This window comes from Trachemys scripta, chromosome 11 (assembly GCF_013100865.1).
Source record: "Trachemys scripta elegans isolate TJP31775 chromosome 11, CAS_Tse_1.0, whole genome shotgun sequence".
Taxonomy (NCBI): domain Eukaryota; kingdom Metazoa; phylum Chordata; order Testudines; family Emydidae; genus Trachemys; species Trachemys scripta.
Window position 1 is genome coordinate 22,274,462 of NC_048308.1, and position 25,681 is coordinate 22,300,142.

Here is a 25,681-nt window from a genome sequence, read left to right on the forward strand (position 1 = left end):
CATTGCTAACATATTTAGTCAATGTAAACAAACATTTCATTTGGTCTATCTCTCTCTCACTGATACCAGTGCTCCCCTATTAACTTGAATGGAGTTGTACCAGGAGAATTGAATTTGAAAACAGAGGCTGTATTCTGTCTTCTTTTTTTTCTACTTGTGCATCTTTCCTTTTCATCATAGATCTTCTAAAATTCTGGACATGTGAATTGCCTGAACTGCATTCTTATTCCAAGCCATACAAATTACACAATCATATACTGGCATTCAGATAGAGTTCACCTTATTGTGCATCAATATTGTCTAGAAGAGCACTTGAAACAAGTATCTGAATGGGGCACTTCCAGGTGAAATCTTTCCCCTCTTTAACCACTGGTAGATGAGTATAATCTATTCTTGCTTCAGGCATCAGCTGCTCTAAAGGTGTTGCTGTTGTGAATGTTACCTCAGTCAGGGAGATAGTGATGGGGGAAAAAATACTTCTTGTGCTTTTGACATTTTTAATAAATACAGTTATACACACAGAATCTCCATTTTATTTCTGTTGTGCTACACATAAATACACGTCAGATGTGTGGTAAACCAGAATGCTCCCAGGGGCTTGTCCTGAAAGAGGAAAGACACAATGATTTAGAGTCTGCATCTGCAACTCTTGCAGCTTCTTCAGTTTCTACTGTTGGAGGAGAATTTGTTGCATCAACATCCTCTTGACAGTCCCGATGCAGAAGTATAGGGGTATAGTTTAGTGGTATGGCTATCCTATAGGAAAGTAAAATAAAGCCACTCTTCAGTTGTAAGACATATAATTGCTTCTGCCACCAGCTGCCTCTCCTTGTTTTAGATATCTTGCTCCTGACCACTCAACTCTCAGTTTTCCTCAGTAGATGGGAGAGAATTCAAGACTAGATGCATTAATCCCCTAAAAAAGGGTAGCATCAAGATGGTGGAATATATCCATGTTTTATGAAGTGTGTCCCGAGCTTCAGAGACTTCCCAGCTGAAATCCCAGACGAGCTCCTACTTGTAACAGTGACAGACCCCGGTCACCAGGATCAAACCTGGGACCTCTAGCGCTTAGTGCATGAGCCTCTACTGCATGAGCTAAAAGCCAGTGGCCTCTTAGCTAAGGCTGTAGAGATGTCTCAATATCTCCAAGTGGTCTTGGTGCCACTAGATGGGACAGAACACCATACCCAGGAGGTGTGTGGGTTACACTGGCTTCAGTGACTAAAATGAATTTTTCCTACTTTTTACTTCTGCTAACACAGCAGGGCTAGCAGAGACGGTATGTGCTTTAGTGGTTAGGGTACCATCCTGGTACTCTGGAGACTGGGGTTTAATTCCTTGATTTTCCCTCCCACATACACAGATTTCCTGTGTGACCTTGGGCAAGTCATTTAGTCTCTCTGTGCTTTTGTTCCCCCACTGTAGAAAGGAAAGAATAGTTCTTTCTTACCTCACAGAGGTTTAAAATTTTGAGACACTCTGATTCTACAACAGTAGAACAATACAAGTGCTTAAGAGAGTGAGCTATTTGTGTTTGTGAATCATCAGATTTATTACGTTCCAGTTCAAGGTGCAATCAGCTACATCTTTGCAAAGTCATTGAAGGCAAAGAGATTGCATACCATAGTTATAACCAAGCTCATAGCTTGTCTTCTAGAATTTTTATTACTAGTGATGATCCGTGAAAACGAGAGAACCCAGCTTGATTTTCAGAAAACAGACTGGATACATTTTCCCTTGTAAATTGAGCCTTTCCAGCTCTCAGCATCTCAGCTTTCTGTGTGGAACTTATAGCCAGTATAAATGAATGATTCCACATTCCCTCATGGGGAAAAAATCTGGTTATAAGGGAAGGGGTTTGAAGTGAAAGGTGTTCAGAACTGAGAGACAGTCTCAAAGGCAGGGGGCTGTCTGTGAATGCTGGATCTCCTTTAGGGGTAGGAGGCATGATGGGAAATTGTTCGGAAGTAATAGGTAACTTGTATTAGAAAATGGAATTTATGTAATAGAGCAGTGTAAAGCCTGAAGTTGCATCTTTATTTATTTTCTGTGTAACCTGTATGTGTTTGCTTGTCCTTATTATTTCATCTTCAAATATGTGACTTTTCTTTTAAATAAACTTTTTGCTTATTTGTCCTCCAAGCAGATGTGCAAACTGTGTAGAGTGAACTGATAACTGGGTCCTGTTGTTACACCATCAGGGTTGATGAACTAGAGGGGAAAAGTCCAAGCAACTAGTACTTAAGAACTCCAGGAGAACAGGTTTGGGGAGACTCAGGACTGAAAGATCTGTTGGTGTCACACCACAAGAAGTAATTAGGCTGATGGAAGCCAGGGTGAGACCTTTATGTTTGTGGGCTGGCTACTGGTGTATGGGCTCAGAGCCATAACAGCATAGCATTAAGGCATCCAAAGTTACAAGGCAGGTGGTGACAGAACCCCATACTGCTCTGGGTGATCCCTGAAATGTCACAGTGGCTTAGTCATTGCAGGAGCTGCACCTCGATATCGGTGAACTGAGGTTCACTCTCCAAACATTTGCAAAACAGGCCTTGCTGGATTCAAAAGAGAGGGTGCAACGTACAAGCGGTGACACTAAGCATCCCTGCATGCTACTATAATAATCTTTTGTACAAAATATGCCTCATGAGGTATTATTTGAAAATAAATAACTCACTGATCATTAATATTCTTTGTGATGCATAAGAGTAGTGAGTATTAAGAGCTATGGACATATGCTCGAATGATAACTAAAATGTGTTCAAGCCAGGCATGTTGAGGGAATTGGTAAACAGGTCTGCATAGACAAAGAAATGTGTTTGAATTTCTGACCAGCCCAATCTTCAGGAATAGACAATGAAGGACCATTTTTATATTCAAGGCAAACAAAACTATTAAGCTAACAAGTCGGGGAAGAAAGCACAGAGTTTCCTTCATCACCAGATTTCATGTTGCCTTCCTCACAGCTTGAATAAACTTTATTTTGAGAAGAATCTGTTTCAAAGGTGTACTGGTCTATAAAGACGGGATCTGAACCGCAAGGGATAAGCAATTGAATCAACTGATTGTGTTCAATATTACTGTATTATAAGAGTGTGCATAGTGAGGTTCTTTTCTGAAAGCTAATGACACACTGGTGATTAATATCCTTGTGAAATTTATGTATTAACAATATATATGGAATTATGGATACTCATTGTTATGCATCTGAAGAAGTGGGCTGTAGCCCACAAAAGCTTATGCTCTAATAAATTTGTTAGTCTCTAAGGTGCCACAAGTACTCCTGTTCTTTTTTCATTGATATTAGGCTGTAGAGTACAGTCTGCCCAGACAGGAGGGAATGTCACAGCTATCTACCTGTCTCCTAAGTAAATTAAGAAGGGTGGAATCAGAAACAATGGAAGCCCCATTGACACAGAAATCATACCGGGGGATGGGAAGCCTACAGGAAGGAAACAACAGCATGAGGTCATCCTACTCTTGAAACAAGTTCATTGAACTTTGGGAGATATAAGCAAGGACAGAAGCCATCTTTGGCATCCATCACTAGACAGGCAGAAAAGGGAACTGAGCTTTTGTGAGCTGAGAAAATGGGTCCTTCACTCCAGGGGAGATTGAAGTCTCTGGAAACTGAATATAGGTGAGAAATTTGTTTATGTAAAGACTGTACTTTGTTACATTAAGTTTTAGACTTTTAGAAGCATATTTTGTTTTGTTTTACATGTACCCCTCTGTATACTTGAACTCACTTAGTCTGATGGATATTTTGTTAATACATTTATTTCATTTTTACCATAAACAAACTCAGTGCTGTGTTTAAAGGGGAGGGTGTCTTTACCCCCAGTTAAGTTAATAAGCTATGATGTGTTTTTTTACAGAGCAGTTTACCTTCTTATTTCTCTAAGCTGTCGAGAAGAGGGCTGGACACTCCAGGGCACATAGTTTTGGGGAAATTCAGAACTGGGTTAGTGTCACCTTGCTGGTTGTAACCAAGGCTAGTGGAAGCCGGAGTATGACTGGTGTGTTGCTGGCAGCCTGCTGGGGTCAGAACCACAGCTATACACAGGCACTCAGGGTGTGACCTGCAGGCTAAAAGGCTGGGTGTGAGCAGCCCAGGTTGGGAGCTACAAAAGCAAAAGATTATGATGAACCCAAGGTTACAGGGCAGGCAGTGACACAATCCCTCACTGATCTGAATTTGCACCCCGGACCTCAAAGGGACGGTGACAGAAACTTATGGTTTATTATTTTCTGTTTGTTTCCTTTGGGTAAAGGAAATAGAACAAATGAAAACATAAGAAGAATAAAGTAGCAGAAAAGGCAAATTAAGCAAAGAAGCTCACCAAGAAGCAACTAGAAGAGCTGTATGCACAGTCAGGTCTGTCAGTTGCTGATCAGAAGAAATCTGAGCTGGTGGCCATGATGCATTCATATGCTATGAGGCAGGATGTGACACCTGCTCTGGACCAGAGGGTAAAAGGATATGGATGCTAGTCTAGGTTTTGCTTTCTTTCTTTGTTTCTTAGCTAAAAATCTCATACAGACTCTCACATTTATCCAAGTGGGACACACTAAGCTTCTCCTCCCTGACACCCACACTGCTCCCTACAGTCCTTACAAAATGCTGCAGCTAAAATAATTTTACTTGCCTATAATTTTACCCGTGTTATCCCTCTTCCTTCCTCATTTTGAATCCCTTCACACTGACACTCCTTTCTCCAGTCAATCAACTTCAAACTTCTAGTCCCTGCACAAGTCAGCCCGAACAGCATACTGCTCATTTCTTATTGCATCAGTCCTGCCCACCCTGCTCAGCCAACAATACTGGCCTCAGCACACTTTGTCCACTTCTCCCGGGACCATCTCCATGTTTTCTCCCATGCTGCCCTTCCACGTGGAATGTGGTCCCTAAGTTCTCTCCTCCTTCAAACTTCTATTCAAGGACCATTTCTACAGCAGAGATGATATCAGAGATAGGTGATATTTATTTCATGACCAAACCATTTTACATCCAGCTTCTAAAACAACTTATTTATATAGAAGTGAAATAAGGAGCCCACCTTTACTACTCTGTGCAGGCTACCTGGACCTTGGATCCAGGTGTGCAGTATTAAGAGATGTTGTGTTCCTGTTTACTACGCACCCCAGAAAAAGAGAGGGGAGGGGCAGAGAGTGGATTTAGGTGCCTCCCAAGGCACCAGCCAATAGAGATGAGCAAGCATACTGTGGCTGGAAATGTATTGTGGGCATAGGTCAATGATAAAATCTATCTCCTTGGAGCAAGGAGGTAAAATAGAAGAGATTTTTGTCTCTCTAACCCACAATTCCTTCCTTGCATTGTTCTATTGGCTATGACTTCTAGATACAGTGAATTTAGCATGTAGATTGTAAATTCTTTGGGGTAGGGACTTTTCTTCTACTAGTTGGACAATGTGTAGCACTTTCAGGTGCTCCCATAATACAAATAAGAAATAATAACTTTTAGAAAGTCAAATCCTACAGTCCTTATTCAGGTAAAACTCACACTGAAGCCTGTGTCTGAGTCATGCCTGCAGAGAGTAGCCTATTTTTATTTTGGGAGAAGGAAGCTTAGGCCAGTGGAACTTTACTTATGGCAAAATTAAGAAAAGGAAGAGAGGGTGAAAGAAAATAACAACAAAGAAACAGATTTCCAGGTTTGCAAACGAGCCACTTAATATATTTTATGAATTACAGATGCAATTTTAAAATAAAATTGTTGTAAACGTAAGTAGCATACGCTAATTCACTTTACTTAGAAGCAGCTTGATAATGAAGCAATGGATTAAAATAGAATATCTGTGAGGGCCAATGGACAGTTTTTTGTTATATACAGAAGCGTTGAAAGTGCTTGAGCATAATTTTCAGGAAACTGTATTATCAAGGCTACTATGATGCTATCTATTTATTTACTGACCTCAAAACAGCCAAATACCTTGGGTTAAAGAGAGTAAGGTTTAGGCAATTGTTATGGAATTTAGAGAATCCAGCAGACTTCATCAATTGTCCTGAGAAATGCAACAGATCTAGCAGGAAATCAGTTTTAGCCAGCATCCCAAATGTTGATTCTGAATCAAACAGTGCATAAACTATACTCACAGTTTAATTAAAAGAAAACCTGATAAATTACTAAGTTTCTGGTGTTCACAAGACGGTTATCTGTTATAGGAATTATTTTTTTAATGTGCTAGCTCTCACACATGAAATGGTCTCTGGATTTATTTTATCATAAATGGAAATGATGACATACATACTTAATCTTATTTCTTTAAAAAAATGTTTCCCCTTTCTCACCAGACAAACTAACTCAGATTCATTAAATGATGCATTAAACAGGGTGAACAAGTTTAGCAAACGCAGTGACCACTGGAAATATGTTGGAAAATTAACAATTAAAAAAATTAACCAGAAGGAAATTGCTTACTAATTTTTAAGAGACATAGGTTAATCTAAAATGACTACCAGCCCTCAAAAGGTTAACTGTCAAATTAAATAACAGGGACATACAGTGGTCACTGGCTACCTGGGGGAATAAGCTGTTAAATTACTTACTTCAATTCACATAATTTACAAAGAGATTAGCTCTTCTGTCTCTTGCTAGCTTTTGCTAAGAAGGCCTTGCATTCCATAGAAGGTTTTTTAACCTAGCAAGCATGAGGTCCTGATTGGTCATGGGAGAATCTGGGCTAAATGGTATACATTTCCGATGATGTAAAAGTAAATGAGAGAACAGGGCAAATTATTACACCAGAGGATGTGGGACTATAGGGAATAATAAAAATCAGGTTACTCTAATTTCCTTTGAACAACTAAATATATACAGGTCATTATTTCCTGTAATCCACAGGCCTCCCACTGCAGGTCTCAGCTCTGAATTAAAGCCTCTGAGACAAAAACAACAGAATACTAGAGAGCAGTGAAAGAGGCCATGATTCTATTTAAATAATAGTGTAAGTGTAGTTTATAAATTCAGCATTCCTGTTCTCATTGGAATGCTAAATTTTATCATTTTAGTAAAGAAAATTGAGATTTATAAGAGCTATTTGCCAGTAGTACTGTGCAGAATTTTATCTTGTTTTGTGACGAAGCTTTGAGGCTTGTTGCATCCGAGACCTGATTGTCCTTTACCCACTATCTATACCAAGCATAAGACAAAAGGGCATTCAATTTATCCTGGTCAGTGACTAATGGAACTGGCATTTTTATTGTGTTTTTCTGTAGCACCAGTTTCTTCTTTCCATTGTTCGAAAATAAAATACACAGTTCTCAATTATTCACCATCTAGTCAAGAAGTGGCTGCTGTCTGTGCCAGTAGACAATCTTTGTTCCTTGAGGGCCTGTAGCCTGATCTATAGATTATGTATTAATTATATTGATTACTTAAGAATTCCCAGTTATCACTTTGAGGGTTGACAAGTCCTTGTCCCAACATCAGGCCCAGTATTATTAAAATTACTATATAGTTGGGAATCCCGATGTGCACAGTTGCAGCATCCACAATATAGGAACTCTTCTATATTTACAAATAGTTGATTAATTTAGCAAAGTCACAAACACTCTAACTCAGTAAGGTAGATAGAGAGACTACAGAATGTATATTTGAACATCCATGTATTCACAGCATCTCTTGCAGGACAACCTGAAATGTTAGCCATTATTTTCCACATCACCATCACCTTCCTCCTCATCACAAGTAGCCATCATTCTGACACCTCCCAAGGCCTCTATCTCTCTCATCTACTGCCCATAGGCTAGGCTGCAACTTTTATAATATGTTACGCTGACACCTATATATCTAATGCATATTCTGTAGGGGGGTTTCCCCTTTTCCTTATTTGTACTTCCTTATCCTACTAATGTCGAGGTCTCCTTCTTATATAGGTTAATATATTGATATGTGTAACTACCATTTCAGCTCATGATCATATCTGTCATTCCTTGCTTAAGCAGATTGGCAGTTATTACTTCCATGTTCCTTGCAGTAGCACTTACTGGAACATTCTAACTCCTACAATTAAGCAAGTTCTCCTTAATTCCTAAAAGCTAAAGATAACCATTTCTATGCCAAGGGTTACAGCCTACACAACCACACTTAAACTAACGTCTTACAGGATATAGGATGAATCATAGAATATCACGGTTGGAAGGGACCTGAGGAGGTCATCTAGTCCAACCCCCTGCTCAAAGCAGGACCAATCCCCAACTAAATCATCCTAGCCAGGGCTTTGTCAAGCCTAACCTTAAAAACCTCTAAGGAGGGAGATTCCACCACCTCCCGAGGTAACCCATTCCAGTGCTTCACCACCCTCCTAGTGAAAAAGTTTTTCCTAATATTCAATCTAAACCACTCCCCACTGCACCTTGAGACCATTGCTCCTTGTTCTGTCATCTGCTACCACTGAGAACAGTCTAGATCCAGCCTCTTTGGGGCCCCCTTTCAGGTAGTTGAAAGCAGCTATCAAAGGAGCTATCCCCGCTCATTCTTCTCTTCTGCAGACTAAATAATCCCAGTTCCCTCAGCCTCTCCTCATAAATCATGTGCTCCAGCCCCCTAATCATTTTTGTTGCCCTCTGCTGGACTCTTTCCAGTTTTTCCACATCCTCCTTCTAGTGCAGGGCCCAAAACTGGACACAGTACTCCAGAGGAGGCCTCACTATTGCTGAATAGAAGGGAATGATCACGTCCCTCACTCTGCTGGCAATGCTCCTACTCATACAGCCCAAAATGCCGTTAGCCTCCTTGGCAACAAGGGCACACTCTTGACTCATATCCAGTTTCTCGTCCACTGTAACCCCTAGGTCCTTTTCTGCAGAACTGCTGCCTAGCCACTCAGTCCCTAGTCTGTAGCAGTGCATGGGATTCTTCCATCATAAGTGCAGGACTCTGCACTTGTCCTAGTTGAACCTCATCAGATGCTGTAGGTTTATTGCATTATGGCTGAATATAATGAAGGCAAGGCAGTGATATAGTAAAGGCAAGCTAGCACTATGGGCTACAGGCCTGATCTAAAGTCAATTGAAGTAAGTGGAAAGGCTTCCATTGACTTCAGTGGGCTATGGATGAGGCAATAGTTAACACATTTAGCCTCTGGCCAATTCTTGTTAATGTTGTTTCCAGAAGCAACAACATTTAAACATAAGACTTCCAAAGACCTCTTTGCTTTGGAGTATTGGCATTGGGAGGAATGTATGCTTAGTTTGCTAATGACATTTCTGTGCAGTTAAAAAGATGGTAATCAATTACTAAGGGTATATCTACACTACAAGAGTAGTTCGATTTTACTTAAATCGAATATGTGGAATCGATATTACAAAGTCGAATGTGTGTATCCACACTAAGGACAGTAATTCGACTTTGTGAGTCCACACTAACGGGGCAAGCATCGACATTGGAAGCGGTGCACTGTGGGCAGCAATCCCACAGTTCCCGCAGTCCCCGCTGCCCATTGGAATTCTGGGTTGAGCCCCCAATGCCTGCTGGGGAAAAAAACGTGTCGAGGGTGGTTTTGGGTAACTGTCGTCATCCAACCGTCACTCCCGCCCTCCATCCCTGAAAGTGCCGGCGGGCAATCAGTTCATGCACTTTTCTGGTGACTGACAGCGCAGACGCCACAGCACTGCAAGCATGGAGCCCGCTGCGACCATCGCTGCAGTTATGGCAGTTGTAAACACCTCGCACCTTATCATCCACCTTTTCCAGAGGCAGATGCTGAGAAATCGGGCGAGGAGGCTACGGCAGCGCAGTGAGGACATGAAGTCTGAGAGTGGCACAGACCTGTCACAAAGCACGGGACCCCGCACCGTGAACATCATGGTGGCAATGGGTCATATTAATGCTGTGGAACGATGATTCTGGGCCCGGGAAACTAACACAGACTGGTGGGACCGCATAGTGCTGCAGGTCCTGGATGAATCACAGTGGCTGCGAAACTTTCGGATGCGGAAGGGAACTTTCCTGGACCTTTGTGAATTGCTGTCCCCTGCCCTGAAATGCAAGGACACCCGGATGTGAGCAGCCCTGACTGTCCAGAAGCGAGTGGCCATAGTCCTCTGGAAGCTTGCAACGCCAGACAGCTACTGGTCAGTCGTGAACCACTTTGGCATTGGCAAATCTACGGGGGTTGCTGTGATGCAAGTAGCCAACGCAATCGTTGAGCTACTGCTCTCAAAGGTAGTGACCCTTGGAAATGTTCAGGTCATCATAGATGGCTTCGCTGCGATGAGATTCCCAAACTGCGGTGGGGCTATAGATGGAACTCACATCCCTATCCTGGGACCAGACCACCAGGCCAGCCAGTACATCAACCGAAAGGGCTAATTTTCAATGGTGCTGCAAGACTGGTGGACCATAGGGGACGTTTTACAAACATTAACATTGGATGGCTGGGCAAGGTTCATGATGCTCGTGTTTTCAGGAACTCTGGTCTGTTTAGATGGCTGCAGGAAGGTATTTACTTCCCGGACCAGAAAATAACGGTTGGGGATGTGGAGATGCCTATAGTGATCCTCGGCAACCCAGCCTACCCGCTAATGCCCTGGCTCATGAAGCCCTATACAGGCACCCTGGACAGTGTAAAAGAACTCTTCAACCACCGTCTGAGCTAGTGCAGAATGGTGGTGGAGTGTTCTTTTGGATGTCTCAAGGGGAGATGGAGAAGCTTACTGACTCGCTCTGATCTCAGCGAAACCAATATCCCCATTGTTATTGCAGCTTGCTGTGTGCTCCACAATCTCTGAGAGAGCAAGGGGGAGACCTTTATGGCGGGGTGGGAGGTTGAGGCGAATAGCCTGGCCGATGATTAGGCCCAGCCAGACAGCCGTGCGATTAGAAGAGCCCAGTGGGACGCACTGTGCATCCGGGAGGCTTTGAAAGCTAGGTTCCTCAGTGAGCAGGGTAACCTGTGACTATTAAGTTTGTTTAAAGAGAAGCTGAACCTGCCCCTGTTTCTTTACCCACTTAATGTTGATTATCCTCTCCAGCTACATACCCTGTTCACCCTGTCCCCCCCTTCCAACACACGTTTAAAAATAAAATAAATTGAACTTTGTTAACGAACACCGTTTTCTTTATTACGGATTTCGCGGTAAAGTGTTGAAACTGGGACGCAGACTGTGGTGGGGAGCGGGCGTAGTGATGGAAAGAATGCTTCTAAACTCGAGGAATGACAGGCTCCTGCTCCTAGAGCAGTCCGTAGTGGTGGACTGGTTGTTTCAACGGAGTCTGCCACCCCTCCTTTTTGGGACTCTGTGTGTGGGGGCTATGTGACTTTGTGGCGGGGGAGGACGGTTACAGATCCCCTGCTGCATGGCTCTGTGATCCAGGATAAGGACCGCTGCATAAGATCTGTAACAGTCCTCCCACGCCACAAAGTCACATGGCTCCCCCTCCCCCCACAGAACATGAAAACCACTTCCCAGACTGACCAGGGTGCCTAGTGACTGCAATGTGTGTGTGACCTTCTGCTGAACCTGCTGTTTGCTCCCTCATTAGTCCAAGCAGTGTTTGAGTCTCCTGCTGGTCTTCCTGCTGCCACCTCTCCTCCCGTTTGCTGTATGCTCGCTGGTATTGCGACATGTTCTCCCTCCACTGGGTCTGCTGGGCCGCCTCGGCTCGGGAGCAGCCCATAAGTTCTGAGAACGTGTCGTCCTGTGTCCTTTTCTTTCTCTGCCTAATCTGCGCCAGCCTCTGGGAGGGGGATGCCAGGGTAGGTCGGGAGACAGTCGCAGCTGTGGGATGGGAAAAGGGAGTGAATTCCTCACAAAGATAATTTTTTGTAAACAATGAACATAGTCTTTCTCTGTGAACAAGACCATGCACAGCACCTATCACATGCACACTCAGGACAAGGTTGAATTTTAGGCCTTCACATTCAGTGCCTGGGGTCTTGCAGTGGAGATCAGACAAGCGGGGCAGGACAGCAGAATTCGGGTAGCAGGCTGACATGGTAAGCCTATGCTGCCCCTCTCCTGCCTCCACCGTGGCTGTAAACCGCCGGTGACAGTTCTGTAAAGGAACAGGCAAGCAATCCCAATAGTAACATTCCCCTAATTCTCAGCAGGTCACCATGAGCGACATCACTCTGCTGAGAATTTCTGAGACCGAGAAAGAATGCATGCTGCATGAAAGCCAGCAAAAACCAGGGCCGTATGCCACCATGCTCTGCAAGGCAATGATCCCAGAGTACTTGATGATAACCTGGCAAGGAAAAGTTTCCTACCATGTAGGACACAATAAGGCCGCTCTCCCCAGGAACCTCATGCAAAGGCTTTCCAATTACCTCCAGGAGAGCTTCGTGGAGATGTCCCATGAGGCTTTCAGCTCTATCCCCAGACATATAGACCTTCTTTCCCAGTAGCTGCACTGGCAAGGACTAAAAAGTAGAGCGCCTAGGGCAAACTAATCATGATAAACCGGACATTGTTAGATTCTTTTGCAGTAGTTGCACTGCCAAGGACTAAAACGTTAAGCGCCTAGGGCAAACAAATCATGAAAAACCCATTGTTAATATTCCTGTTCTGTTCAAAATAAATGTTTACATGTTTAAAACACTTACCGACTGATCCTTCCCCTGATTCAGGGTCTGGGTTAATGCCTGGAGATGGTTGGTAGGGGATCTCTGTGAGGGTGATGAAGAGATCCTGGCTATTGGGGAAATCAGTGTTGTAAGCGCTGTCAACTGCCTCATCCTCCTCATCACCTTCCTCATCTTCCCCGTCCGCTAACATCTCCGAGGAAGCGGACGTAGACAATATCCCATCCTCAGAGTCCACGGTCAGTGGTGGGGTAGTGGTGGTGGCCACACCTAGAATGTAATGCAGTGCCTCGTAGAAACGGCATGTCTGGGGCTGGGATCTGGAGCATCCGTTTGACACTTTGTTCTTCTGGTACGCTTGTCTCAGCTCCTTGATTTTCACGCGGCACTGCATTGCATCCCGGCTGTATCCTCTCTCTGTCATGGCTTTTGAGATCTTCTCGTAGATCTTTGCATTCCGTCTTTTCGATTGCAGCTCCGAAAGCACGGACTCATCGCCCCACACAGCGATCAGATCCAAGACTTCCCAATCAGTCCATGCTGGGGCCCTTTTTCTATTCTGAGATTGCATGGTCACCTCTGCTGGAGAACTCTGCATCGTTGCCAGTGCTGCTGAGCTCGCCACGATGTCCAAACAGGAAATGAGATTCAAACTGCCCAGACAGGAAAAGGAATTCAAATTTTCCCGGGGCTTTTCCTGTGTGGCTGGTCAGAGCATCCGAGCTCAGACCGCTGTCCAGAGCGTCAACAGACTGGTGCACTGTGGGATAGCTCCCGGAGCTATTAACGTCGATTTCCATCCACACCTACCCTAATTCGACATGGCCATGTCGAATTTAGAGCTACTCCCCTCGTTGGGGAGGAGTACAGAAATCGAATGTAAGAGACCTCTATGTCGAACTAAATAGCTTCGTTGTGTGGACGGGTGCAGGGTTAATTCGATTTAATGCTGCTAAATTCGACATAACCTCCTAGTGTAGACCAGGCCTAAGTAAAGCAAGCATGCCCCTGTTAGCAAAAAAACCCCAAATATCTATGCGCTAGCAGATTGCATCTTTGTGATTACTGAATCCCCTGGCACTGAGATACCACAGAGATAGGGGCTATATAAATACCTACATAGACAGACAGACAGGATCTCTTTAAAGTGTCATCTCCAGGATGCACTATTTTAACCAGAACAGAGTTACCTTCCACTACTTATTCTAGTGTAAATCTGGGAAATCAATGAAGTAACACAAGTGTAAATTAGCTTTTGAATATGATCCCAAAAGTCAACTTCCCATTTCTTCCAGCTCTGGACTATATGGTAGTACTCAAATGAGTTTATAATGCCCATTGCTGTCAATAGGAGTTCTTGTGCAGATCGAGGACTGAGTATAGCCAAGACTGTCAGAACATGTGTTATGTCACTTCCAATTTAAACGCACATCTCCTGTGTAAAAGTGCTTTGCACTACCTGCCAGGTCATTAGATTGGCCAAAAATGTTCTTTCCCCCATGCCCCCTTAAGAGCTATACTCTTCCAAAGCATAATAAAAGCTAATCCAAAGCATAATAAAACTTAAATATATATTGTGAAAAATGCTAAGCTTACTTAAGCAAGATAGTTGCCTGTAATAATACGCTATAAAACAATCTAAAATGTTTATTGTATGCTCAAGAAGTGCAGTTTTATTCCTTTCTAGAAGTTTTTGAATCTACAGAAGTCTTCCTCCTCCCTAACAGACCTGAATTTTCAGAATTTTTTCCCCTATATATAATAACCTGGTTGTTTTATCAGTAATAGATTTTACCACCAATAAATATATCTTCAGAATTCTTAGTTTCCGATGTCAGTAGAAAACTGATCATGTAAATCAATAGAAAGCCTTAATATAATATGTTTTTAAAAGGCAATCTGACAGCAAGTACAAATAGAATAGAGCAGAACCTCCTTCTTGACTGAAATCGCATATCAAAGAAGTTTGGGGGTGGCAAGAATGTTGCTGCAGGATATGGCTCCAAAGTCACAATGTGTATTTTATTGCCATGAATAAACTGTATCCAGGGAACGGAGCTAATGAAAACGTAAGGACAGAAGATATCTTATTTTTGTTGTTTGTTTCTAAAATGTCCACCCCCACATAGGTCACTTGGAATTCATTTGTCTACATCCTGGACTGCACGTAGAAGGGAAAAAAATGCCTGGGATCTGAAAAAAGGAATGCGATAGGGCATGGGAATCACAGCATCACGATGGTCACCAGAGCATATTTTGGCTTGTCTTAAAACAAGCAAGCACCGTTGGACCTCTGTAATACTAGCAAATTGGTCTAGCTATCAAGCTACCTATCGGAGACTGAATGCTTGAGAAAAAGTGTGTGGGTTTTTAGACTGAGCCTGAGGCATTGGAGGGCCCTCTGAGCTGCTGCTTGCCTCTTGACTTCCAGTACTATTCAGTGACCTCGGCAACAATCCAGTGTACTGTTACAGTTCATTTCAATAATTAAACAGTTCGGGGATGGCAGGGCTTTCTTGTTGTCAGTAGAAAATCAGTGCTGAAGATTTTTTTCTCCCCTGCACTGAAATCAGGAGTGGTTTTTTTGTTTTTAATTATATTAGCTAGTGACTATTAATTAATTTCCCAATCAGAACAAGAAATGTTTGTAAGAGGAACTGGCAACTGGTAAATGCAATTATTATTGCATCACCTTTTCAAGGAAAGATCCCAGCTCCAGCAAAGTCATATGTCTAAAATTTCAGTCATGTAATTCAGGCTCAAATGGCAGATTTACTCTACAAAAAAAGAGAACTGCTCTCCCATCTGGAGCTACGTGGTGTTCAGCCTGCATGGACCCATTCGATACTAGCTGGAAAAATCCCACCAGCCTTGTGATGCCAGCAACCCCCCTCCCCAACCCCCAAAACAAAACCCTGCTGTCTGTGAGCTGCTCCACGTAATAGGTTGACATGCTGCTTTAAACTGCTATAAATATTGATGATTAGTACCAGCCCAAGTGTGTTTTTTTACAACTGCCTCCACCCTCCCCCCAAAAATAGTCAGTGAAAATAGCAACATTTACAGTTTTGCTAAAATAGCAAATAATTCAACTTTTTGTCAGAGATGTTTTTTAAAAAATAGCTTCAATTAAAACATTTGTTTAGGAGCTTATTGTGCCCCTTTCATTACCCATCGGGTTCCTTCCCAGCTGTTTTGATGCTGATTCTGGTGCTGTTCTGCTGGTATAGTAGTCAGGTAGCTGCTGCCAGTCCTTACCTCTGCATGTTACTATCTCTGCTGGTTCATAGAAGCATAAGGCCACATTTCGCTCTGTGACGCCATTGCGAATGCTCAGGACCTCCACTGATTTCAACTGAGTTGCTCCATACTTATACCGGTGTAACTGAGAACAAAAATCGACCTAAACAATTTAGGGGTGAAATAGCCATTTTAGGTCCTTTGAAGCTTGGTTTTGCCCAGCACTCTCAACAGCAATGCCTATACCCCGGCCAATTCTCAACATTTTTATTTCGACCACCACAGTGTTACATTCCTCATGTGATACAATTTTCACCTCTTCCACTTCCTACCCGGTGTTGTTTACATAAGAATTTGAAACCAAATTGTTTTCTCAAAGCCAGCATATGTCACCCCCTTCACAGTGAGCAGTACCTCATTGTTCAAATAGCCCCATTAATTTCAATGGGGTTTCTTGGACAGTAAAGTGCTACTCATTGTGAGTAAGGATATTAGTCCGGCCCTTATCGTTTACTCTTCAAAGAAGAGCATGATATACCTCTCATGTAATAAACTGAAATGTTGTGGGGTGGAGAAAAATGGTAAAAAATACCCCCTAAAAACATATGAAAGAAAGCCTCCCATAATATATGCCATCATCCATAAGGGGTCAGGTTCTGATCTCATTTCTACTGTTGTAAATCCAGAGTAGCCACTCTGAAGTCAGTTGAGTTGCCATAGATTTATACTGGTGTCAGGATGATCGAAATCTTGCCCTTTGACTATACTTCTAATCCAAAAGTTCTCCCCTGCTTGTCCTCTTTTTGCGGGGGAAGAGAAGCTTGCAAACTCAAAATGAAATATTGGAGTCTCTCATTCTTTCCAGGTGTACGCATGCCAAATCTCGCAATAATGTTGGCAAGCTCCCAAAGTTGCAAAATAATGAAGAAAATGTTGAGTTTAGGACTCTATTCCCATTTTAGGAACATTCTTTGTAACTGCAATTAAAGCTGCCACTATCTTGACCTCGGTGAAAACAATGAGTAGATAGATGCAATGCAGAGATTAAAATAATGTAGAAAGTTTGTTGAAGCATCTGCATATACCTATAGCGCTGCTCTTAGAAAACTCTAAATAAGGGAAGGTTTGAATAAAAAAAAATAACTTGGTTGATGTTCAGACCCTGAGCCGAAGCTCTGGATAAGGATTGTTCACGTGGGGGTGCCTGTGTGCAAAGGGACATTTGAGCCACTAGGAAACTCTGCACTAGTCTGGTCCTTTAGCACAAATTAAAGCAGCCTGTTGACTGCTCTAACTTGCATCAAATATAAAAGGCCCCCGGGAGTCCTTATGGTAATCAGGCACCATTATAATACAGGGACACCTCCGTCCTTCCCTCTTTCTTCTGGCCACAACTCCTGCACCAGCCACTGCTAGTGGGAGCAGAATAGGAACCATTACATCAGCTCTACATCACCTATTTATTATTTGTATTACCGTAGTGCCTAAGAGGACTAGTTATGGACCAGGACCCCGTTGTGCTAGGCACTGTACAAACACTGAACAAAATGATGGCCCAAGACCCACGGGGCTTACAATCTAAGGGCACGTCTTCACTACACGCCGGATCGGCGGGTAGCAATCGATCTATTGGGGATCGACTTATCGCATCTAGTGAAGACGCGATAAAATCGATCCCTGATCGCTCTGCTGTTGACTCCGGAAATCCGGCAAGAGACGGAAGCGGAGTCGATGGCGGTGTGGCAGCGGTCAACTCGCCGCCGTCCTCACAGCCAGGTAAGTCAACCTAAAATATGCAACTTCAGCTACGCTATTCACGTAGCTGAAGTTGCGTATCTTAGGTCGACCTCCCCCCCCCCCCCCCCCCGTAGTGTAGACCTAGCCTAAGTAAAGATCCCCTTATTCTGAGATTATCTTCCTGTGGCTGATAAGGTGGTGTTAGGACAGTTTCACACCAGTGTAGCAGTGCAGAAAGAGCTGCCCTAATGCACGGGAGACATTGGCCCACAGTCTTCTCCTAGAACTGTGGCTGGGGGGGATAGTATAATCATGTAGGGAGGCAGAAGAGTAGTGGCAGTCACCTAAGAGTATGTTTACTCTAGAAATGATGGTGGTATGGTGCTGTAGTGTAGACACTTACAACAGCCACTGAAGGGGTCCTTCCATCGCTGTAGTAGATCCACCTCTGCAAGAGGCAGTAGCTACGTCAACAGAAGAATTCTTCCATCAACCTATAACTGTCTACACTGAGAGTTAGGTCAGTTTAACTAAATCTGTGAGGGTGTGAATTTTCACATACCCCAGTAACATAGCTAAATTAACCTAACTTTCTAGAGTAGGGGTCAGCAACGTTTGGCACACGGCTCGCCAGGGTAAGCACCCTGGCGGGCCGGGCCAGTTTTATTTACCTGCTGATGCGGCAGGTTCGGCCGATCGCGGCCCACACTGGCCGCGGTTCACCGTCCCGGGTCAATGGGGGCGGCGAGAAGCGGCGTGGGCAATCATGTAGGGAGGCAGAAGAGTAGTGGCAGTCACCTAAGAGTATGTTTACTCTAGAAATGATGGTGGTATGGTGCTGTAGTGTAGACACTTACAACAGCCACTGAAGGGGTCCTTCCATCGCTGTAGTAGATCCACCTCTGCAAGAGGCAGTAGCTACGTCAACAGAAGAATTCTTCCATCAACCTATAACTGTCTACACTGAGAGTTAGGTCAGTTTAACTAAATCTGTGAGGGTGTGAATTTTCACATACCCCAGTAACATAGCTAAATTAACCTAACTTTCTAGAGTAGGGGTCAGCAACGTTTGGCACACGGCTCGCCAGGGTAAGCACCCTGGCGGGCCGGGCCAGTTTTATTTACCTGCTGANCACTGGCCGCGGTTCACCGTCCCGGGCCAATGGGGGCGGCGAGAAGCGGCGTGGGCGAGCGATGTGCTGGCCGTGGCTTCTCGCCGCCTCCATTGGCCCGGGACGGCGAACCGCAGCCAGTGGGGGCCGCGATCGGCCGAACCTGCCGCGTCAGCAGGTAAATAAAACTGGTCTGGCCCGCCGGGGTGCTTACCCTGGCGAGCCACATGCCGAATGTTGCCGACCCCTGTTCTAGAGTAACCCAACCCTGAGTCCAGTGCCACTTATTATTATCATTAGTTATGAATACTATTATTTTAAAAATAGGCCTCTGTTTATAAAACCACTTTTGTTGTTTTTTTTTTTTTTTTGCCTGCTCTACTGTGTTTTTGCAAAAATTACAGATGACAGATAAAATTATGCTGCCTCTGAAACTGGTGAAAATAAAATTCAGTTTATTCCCAAATTTTCTGAAAAGGAAATAACTGAAAATTGTGGTCCCTTATACTGCTCTTTCTCCAGCAAGACAAAACCAAACTGCCTGAGTTATTAATCTCAAGGATTCCACAAAATAAGAGACGCATGCAGACTCTGAAAACGAGGTGTCATAGCTATCCTAAGGTAACAGCCCCCGCTTCCTGCACCTCACCCTGGGTGGAACCAAGCAGCCCAACCACTCTCAGACTGGATTTCTGGGCTCAGTCACCTGATTTCCAACTGTATGAATGACATGGGTCCAACTTGGTTTTGGTTCCTCTAATAGTTTCCTTTTGGGACCCTGTGACTGTATAAGTTTGCACTGGCACAGAACGTGTCTTCAAAACAATTCTTTATTCATTCCTCACAGGTACAAGGTACAGAGAGCAAAACCCATAAAAAGCCTGCAAGCATAGTGCTTCCTTACACCTCAGCCTTTCCTTGACAGCTTTGGTAAGTTCCCCTCAGTCCAGCTAACTCCATTTCTGGCAGAGAGAAGCAGCTAGTCCTGTTGCAGCAGCTCCACGTCTCGGTCAGTCAGTCAGCTTTCACTGACACACTTCGGTTAGCCTCCAGCCCCTCAACCCCTCTTTCCTTTTCTAACATCTCTTGGGGTCCCTTTTGAACGAATCCTGACTCAGCCTTGGGAAGAGTAAACCATTCAAGCCTGGATGCAGCTAGATGGGGGTATTCACCAGTCGGCAGCTCCACCCATTGTTATCTTTGCCATTGTTTTGTTTCCTGTGGATTTCCCTCTTTACAGCCCCCTTTGATTTAATTCCTAGCATTCAGGCAGGTTAATATCAAACACATAACTTGAGGGGCATATGATGTTTATCAAAAACACTAAACATAACTCCCTCATTTGCCACACAAAGTAGAAGCTCTAGTGTACAACACTGAGGTTTTCTGACCATGGGAATAAGTGCAGCTGCCTTATAAAGGCCTCCAGCAGATTGATTCCTTACCCTGATTCCTTGCAACACACAGAGAAAAAGAGGAGGTTTGCTCTTATGCCTTTATAGGTGACAGAATAAATAAAAAAAAATTTAAAACGTTGATAGTATATCAGCAGACAACACATATTCTGTCCATGCTGTGTTCTTATAGCAGATCACTCTGTGTTCCAGTGCTGTCCATGGGACTGAGAATCTCTCTTTGACTATCTGTTACATAAAATCCATTGCCTAGAAGTTCAGCCTCCTTATAAAATGCCATGGACATAGGGACTAAACCTATTCTCACTAGCTTCCAGAGGGAATAGGATCACACCCAGGAAGCTCTAATTACTCACCCTACATTGATAGAGAGAGAACAGGGCTGAGAAATCTGAAACTGTAGTTGGGTGGTTACTTCGAGCCACAAATGAAAATTCTAATGGCATTGTTACAGTACTGAAAAGTGATCTGAAATATTAAAATAGAGCATATTTACCATGAGGAAAGTTTTGTTTTGTTGTAGAGTTAAGAAAATTAGGATATGTGGTTACAATGTTTTTAACACATGACAATCGTGTTTAAGTATGTGAAGATTTTCAGAGTGATTCATGACAGCAACAATTTAATTTCTGTTTAGTTAAGCGCCTCAACAGATATGCACTGAAATGCTGGGGAAGATGTGGGATGCTACTCATTAATCAGAAATTTTAACTTTTCAGTGTTTCAGATTCATTGATGTTTTCCAGATTTTAAACTCTCCAGGCTGCTCCAACAAGCAGCATTCTTCCTACTCCCTCCCTCCTCGCCCCGCCAAGTGCTAGTAGCAAAGCAATGTGCTCAGTAAGGGTAAGTGAACCAGATTTGATGGAACAATTACCTTCCAAAATGTGAATCCAAACCAAGGTTCATAAACATTTAGGTAACTTTTTCTTCCCGTTATTTTTCATTTTAACAAATTGCTGCCCTTTTGGCTTCTGGCAAGAATCAGGACCAGAATGCCTGTTTCCGACTCTAATCCTGAAGTATCCGTCCAGACAAAATGTTCACTGATGTCAAGGGGGCTTTGCCTGAATTAGGACAGAATGAAATAAAGAGCTCTGTTGTCCCTTCGGTTAAGGTAACCACTTGAGTCTGTGTCCCTGTGACAGGGATATCAACCTTTTGAAACCTTGACCCATATCAGGCCAGATGCCAACAACAATAAAAAGAGCAGTCTCATCCCGATAGTCCTGGGTGCCACACCTTCCTTAACTTTCTACTTCTATAGGCAGAAGGGGCAAGAATTGGCAGAGCTAACAGGTGCAGCATGGAAAAAAGACTGAGTGCTACTTTCACAGTAATGCCACAGCTTGCATCCATTCATCCTTTGCACTGATCCAGCAGAAGGTCTTGTATGGGGGCTTGAAAGAGATCTGACCCCATGCTGTGGAATGAAGTGGCCCAGGGCATTTTATCTGCTCCCTACCCAAAATCCATGTGAGTTAAAGCTGATACTCAGTCAACTAATTTAGTAGCTTTCCACCTCTGTGCTTTGGAGTCTCTCACGATGTTCTGGGGGCATTGAGAAGCCCCCTACAATACCACTTCTATAAAAACCATGGTGCAAGCTAGAGGCAAGAGTGGAGGCACATAATCTCTATGGATCCCCTGTCTCAAAGGCAAAGGAAGGTAAAAAGATTTGGAAAAGAGAAAAGATATTGGGACAAATATTCTTCTGAGATAACTCCATTGACCTTAGTGGAGTTACACGTGCAGAGAATTTGGATCATTTTTTCATAATGGCATTGAATATTTGCTAATGAAACCATCTTCCAGATGCTTATTGCGTATGGTTTTCCTAGCCCCTAGGGGATCAGTTATGGTTTCTGAGAGCCTGAGCTGTGTTTGAGTATGGCAGGAATATTTTCCAACTAAGAGGAAAGATTAGCTAAATCAATTCTCAAAAAGTTAGTCTGAAAGTCACATGTTCAGATGGTGAAAATGGGCATAGCCATGCTAATTTATGCCAGTTGAGGATCTGGCATGTTCTGTCTCATTTAGTCGCATTTTATGCTCACTTTGCACAGATTTAAATGATTAGATGAAGTGAAAGTCAGTGGAGAATCAGTTCCAAAGGGCCTGATGCTGATCTCTCACCAGTTTTACTTCAATGTGTCTATCAAATTCAGTGGGGTTACTCTTGATTTACACTTGTGCAAATGAGATCAGCATCAGGTCCATAAAATTGATTGCAAGTAGAGAAGCCAATAATAGCAACAGCTGATACTCCTCATTCTGCAGAAACACTAACTAGACAGGGGCAGGCTGCCTTTGATAAAGTTAAGATGCCTTTTTATTCATTGAGAGCTGGCTATGAGCAGCGTTAGAGAACATTGCTATTCAGTACCTTATGCCTGGACTTAATTACTGTCCCATACCACCAAGTGTTTACTCTCACCTCACCTTCTCAGCTGCCTAAAGGGAATCACAAAACCTTCCCTGATTGAGATTTTGTTTTATGCTTGTAAGTTAATATTCAGATGCTAAGCCAGAAAGTGGAGGCATTGTTAGTGACAGCTAGAGTATTAATTTCTTCCTATGGCTGCCAATGGGGAATCCTAGCAGACCATGCACTTGATTACACTTGTGGGTATACTGCACTTACAGCAGTAACATTTACAGTACTGTACATGGCCTTTTGCTGTAGTGGGTAGGCCATCTCCACCAGATGATTTAATCCTTAGAGGGTTTAATGTGAATTTCAAGTCCTCAGGTTTTCCTTCTTGTATTTCTGATCTTCCTGCCTCTCACTTATGTTTATCATATTAAAAATATTTCTTCTTCAGCAAGGAAAGTCAGTGTCTTCCCAGATAAGTTAAAACTCCCTGAGAACTATTGGTCTGCAGGAGAGGGAAAACCCTGAAAGGAACCCCTTATGGATTTTTGCCTGAATTCTCCCTTCAAGAGTGGAGGTGGCAGAGCAGGTAGTATCGGTGCTAGGGAAATCTCCATCAGCTAGGCCATTTGTGTAGAAGCTCTGTGTCTCTCTGTTAGCTCTGAGGCCTTCTGCTCTCTATATGGCTCTGGCTAAATGACAGCACAACTTCGTACTTTCCCATTGGGATCTCTGGAACTGCTAAAGGGACAGGGATCTCATTCAGCTGAACTCCTATGAGTAGTCTTCTGTGGATCCTGATTTCTCACTCTCCCTTCACTAGGGCTGAAGAGGCTATTGCAGCTCTGGACTTCAGTACTTTGGCAGAATGCTGAAGAGGACAAGTCTCTCTGACTACAGATAGACTTTCCCATCATTAAGAGGCCTTAGAACAATTACTGCAGAATTAGACCCATTAAATTACCATTGCCTTTTTTGATGAGTGTTCTGGGGACATAGATAATGTGTGAGTCCTACTGGCCCCACCCAGTTCATACCATCCTGAACCTGATCTGGTCCTTCCCCAAAGGCGGATTATAGATTGCATGGAGAGTTATCTTCAGAGTCTGGGAAAATGGGGGCTAGATCTAAGGTACAAACAGATTTTTTTTCTCCATGCAGAGGCCCTCTGTGTGCTGGGAAATATTGGGGAATGATCAATCAGAGCCCAACATTTGTTTTACTGCTTTTTGTGATTTGTTTATAATTTTAAAATGGTAACATATTTGTCATGGAGCAGTATAAAATTTGCTACAGAATTTAGGTACTGAACAATCCCCAATCCATATTCTTGAAAGTTAATATAGATCAAGTTGTCCACTGGAGTCTAATACATGTGAAAAGTCTTATATGTGTATTTAGATCTTAGGATCTAGTTATTCACTGATAAGTCTCAGAAATGTCTGCTTTGTATGATTTTAGAAAGACAAAGAAAATCTTGGATGAAATTTTATGATCTGTATTATACAGGAGGTCAGATTAGATAATCTATTGCTTCTGGCCTAAAAACTCTGAATCTGGAGGGTATGGGACACCAGGTTTCTGTCCAGAGACCATAAACAGAAGTGTGTGTGGGAAGATCAACTGTGAAAATTACAACACTTCAGTTGTTGCAGATAATTTTAGTAAAAATGCAGTAATAAAGTTTAGTAAACTTAATAGCTTTCATAAACATGAATTTACCTGGGTCAAAGCATTAGGCATGGGCATTCATTATGTGCTGCAAGCTCATAAAAGATAGCAGGCATATGGCACTACTATTATTCTCTTGCTATACAAACTTACATTCATAGTAATAACATCTGTGCCAAGTTTAGAGTCCATCAACTTGAGTAAGGTCAATATAGTGATGCAGATGCAAAGATCCTTGATATTTTGTAAATCTTAAATGACAAATGAAGAAGGTGTAAAAGAAAAAATCAACTGTATTCTTGATTCTGATGGAAGATGAGCAGCTTGAGGAGTGAATGTGGGTGCTCAGAAAAGCTGTGTTATGAAGAGAAGCATCATAGTCTAATGGATAGAGGCCTGGGCTGAGAGTCAGGAGAAATGGGTTCTATTCTTGACTCTATCATGAAATTGCTGTGTGATCTTGGCAGGTAACTTCATCTCTCTCTGAAGTTTTCAAGTTTTACCCCTCACACTTTTTATCCATCTAGATTGTAAACTCATCAGGGCAGGATTTGTCTCTTACTATACGTTTGTACAGTACCCAGAACAATAGCATCATGATCTCAGCTGGGACTTCTAGGTGCTACTATAATGCACATAATTAATAAGTATGTAGTGCACCATGGAAGAGAATGTAAAGAAATAAAGTGGAAGACCAGCAGCAGAAGTACTCCATTCAAACCAACTGCTTAAGAAAGTCATATAGAATCATAGAAGATTAGAGTTGGAAGAGACATCAGGAAGTCATCTAGTCCAATCCCCTGCTTAAAGCAGGACCAACCCCAACTAAATCATCCCAGCCAGGGCTTTGTCAAGCTGGGCGTTAAAAACACCTAAGGATGGAGATTCCACAACCTCCCTAGGTAACTCATTCCAGTGCTTCACCACCCTCCTAGTGAAATAGTTTTTCCTAATATCCAACCTAGACCTCTCCCACTGCAACTTGAGACCATTGCTTCTTGTTCTATCATCTGCTACCACTGAGAACAGTCTAGATCCATCCTCTTTGGGGGCCCCTTTCAGGTAGTTGAAAGCAGCTATCAAATCCCCCCTCACTCTTCTCTTCTGCAGACTAAATAAGCCCAGTTCCCTCAGCCTCTCCCCATAAGTCATGTGCCCCAGCCCCCTAATCATTTTCATTGCCCTCCGCTGGAATGTCTCCATTTTGTCCACATCCTTTCTCTAGTGGGGGGCCCAAAACTGGACTCAATACTCTAGATGTGGCCTCACCAATGCCAAATAGAGGGGAATAATCACTTCCCTCAATTTGCTGGCAATGCTTCTACCAATGCAGCCCAATATGCCATTAGCCTTCTTGGCAACAAGGGCATACTGTTGACTCATATCCAGCTTCCTGTCCACTGCAATCCCCAGGTCCTTTTCTGCAGAACTGCTGCTTAGCCAGTCGGTCCCTAGCCTGTAGCAGTGCATGAGATTCTTCCGTCGTAAGTGCAGGACTCTGCACTTGCCATTGTTGAAGCTCATTAGATTTCTTTTGGTCCAATCCTCCAATTTCTCTAGGTCATTCTGGACCCTGTC

At 43.2% G+C, this 25,681-nt stretch overlaps 1 long non-coding RNA gene across 2 annotated transcripts in view; it reads left to right on the plus strand.

Moving 5' to 3' along the window:
• The first annotated feature begins 3,553 nt into the window (after positions 1-3,553).
• LOC117884949 overlaps positions 3,554-25,681 on the plus strand; it is a 31,131-nt gene continuing 9,003 nt past the window's right edge. The window contains exons 1-4 of one of the 2 annotated variants that reach the window (XR_004647686.1): positions 3,554-3,643; positions 19,491-19,573; positions 20,778-20,904; positions 23,256-24,490. This is a non-coding gene — a long non-coding RNA (uncharacterized LOC117884949). Of the gene's footprint in view, positions 3,644-19,490; positions 19,574-20,777; positions 20,905-23,255; positions 24,491-25,681 lie in introns of those variants that run through there. The other variant, XR_004647685.1, reaches the window with a different exon arrangement.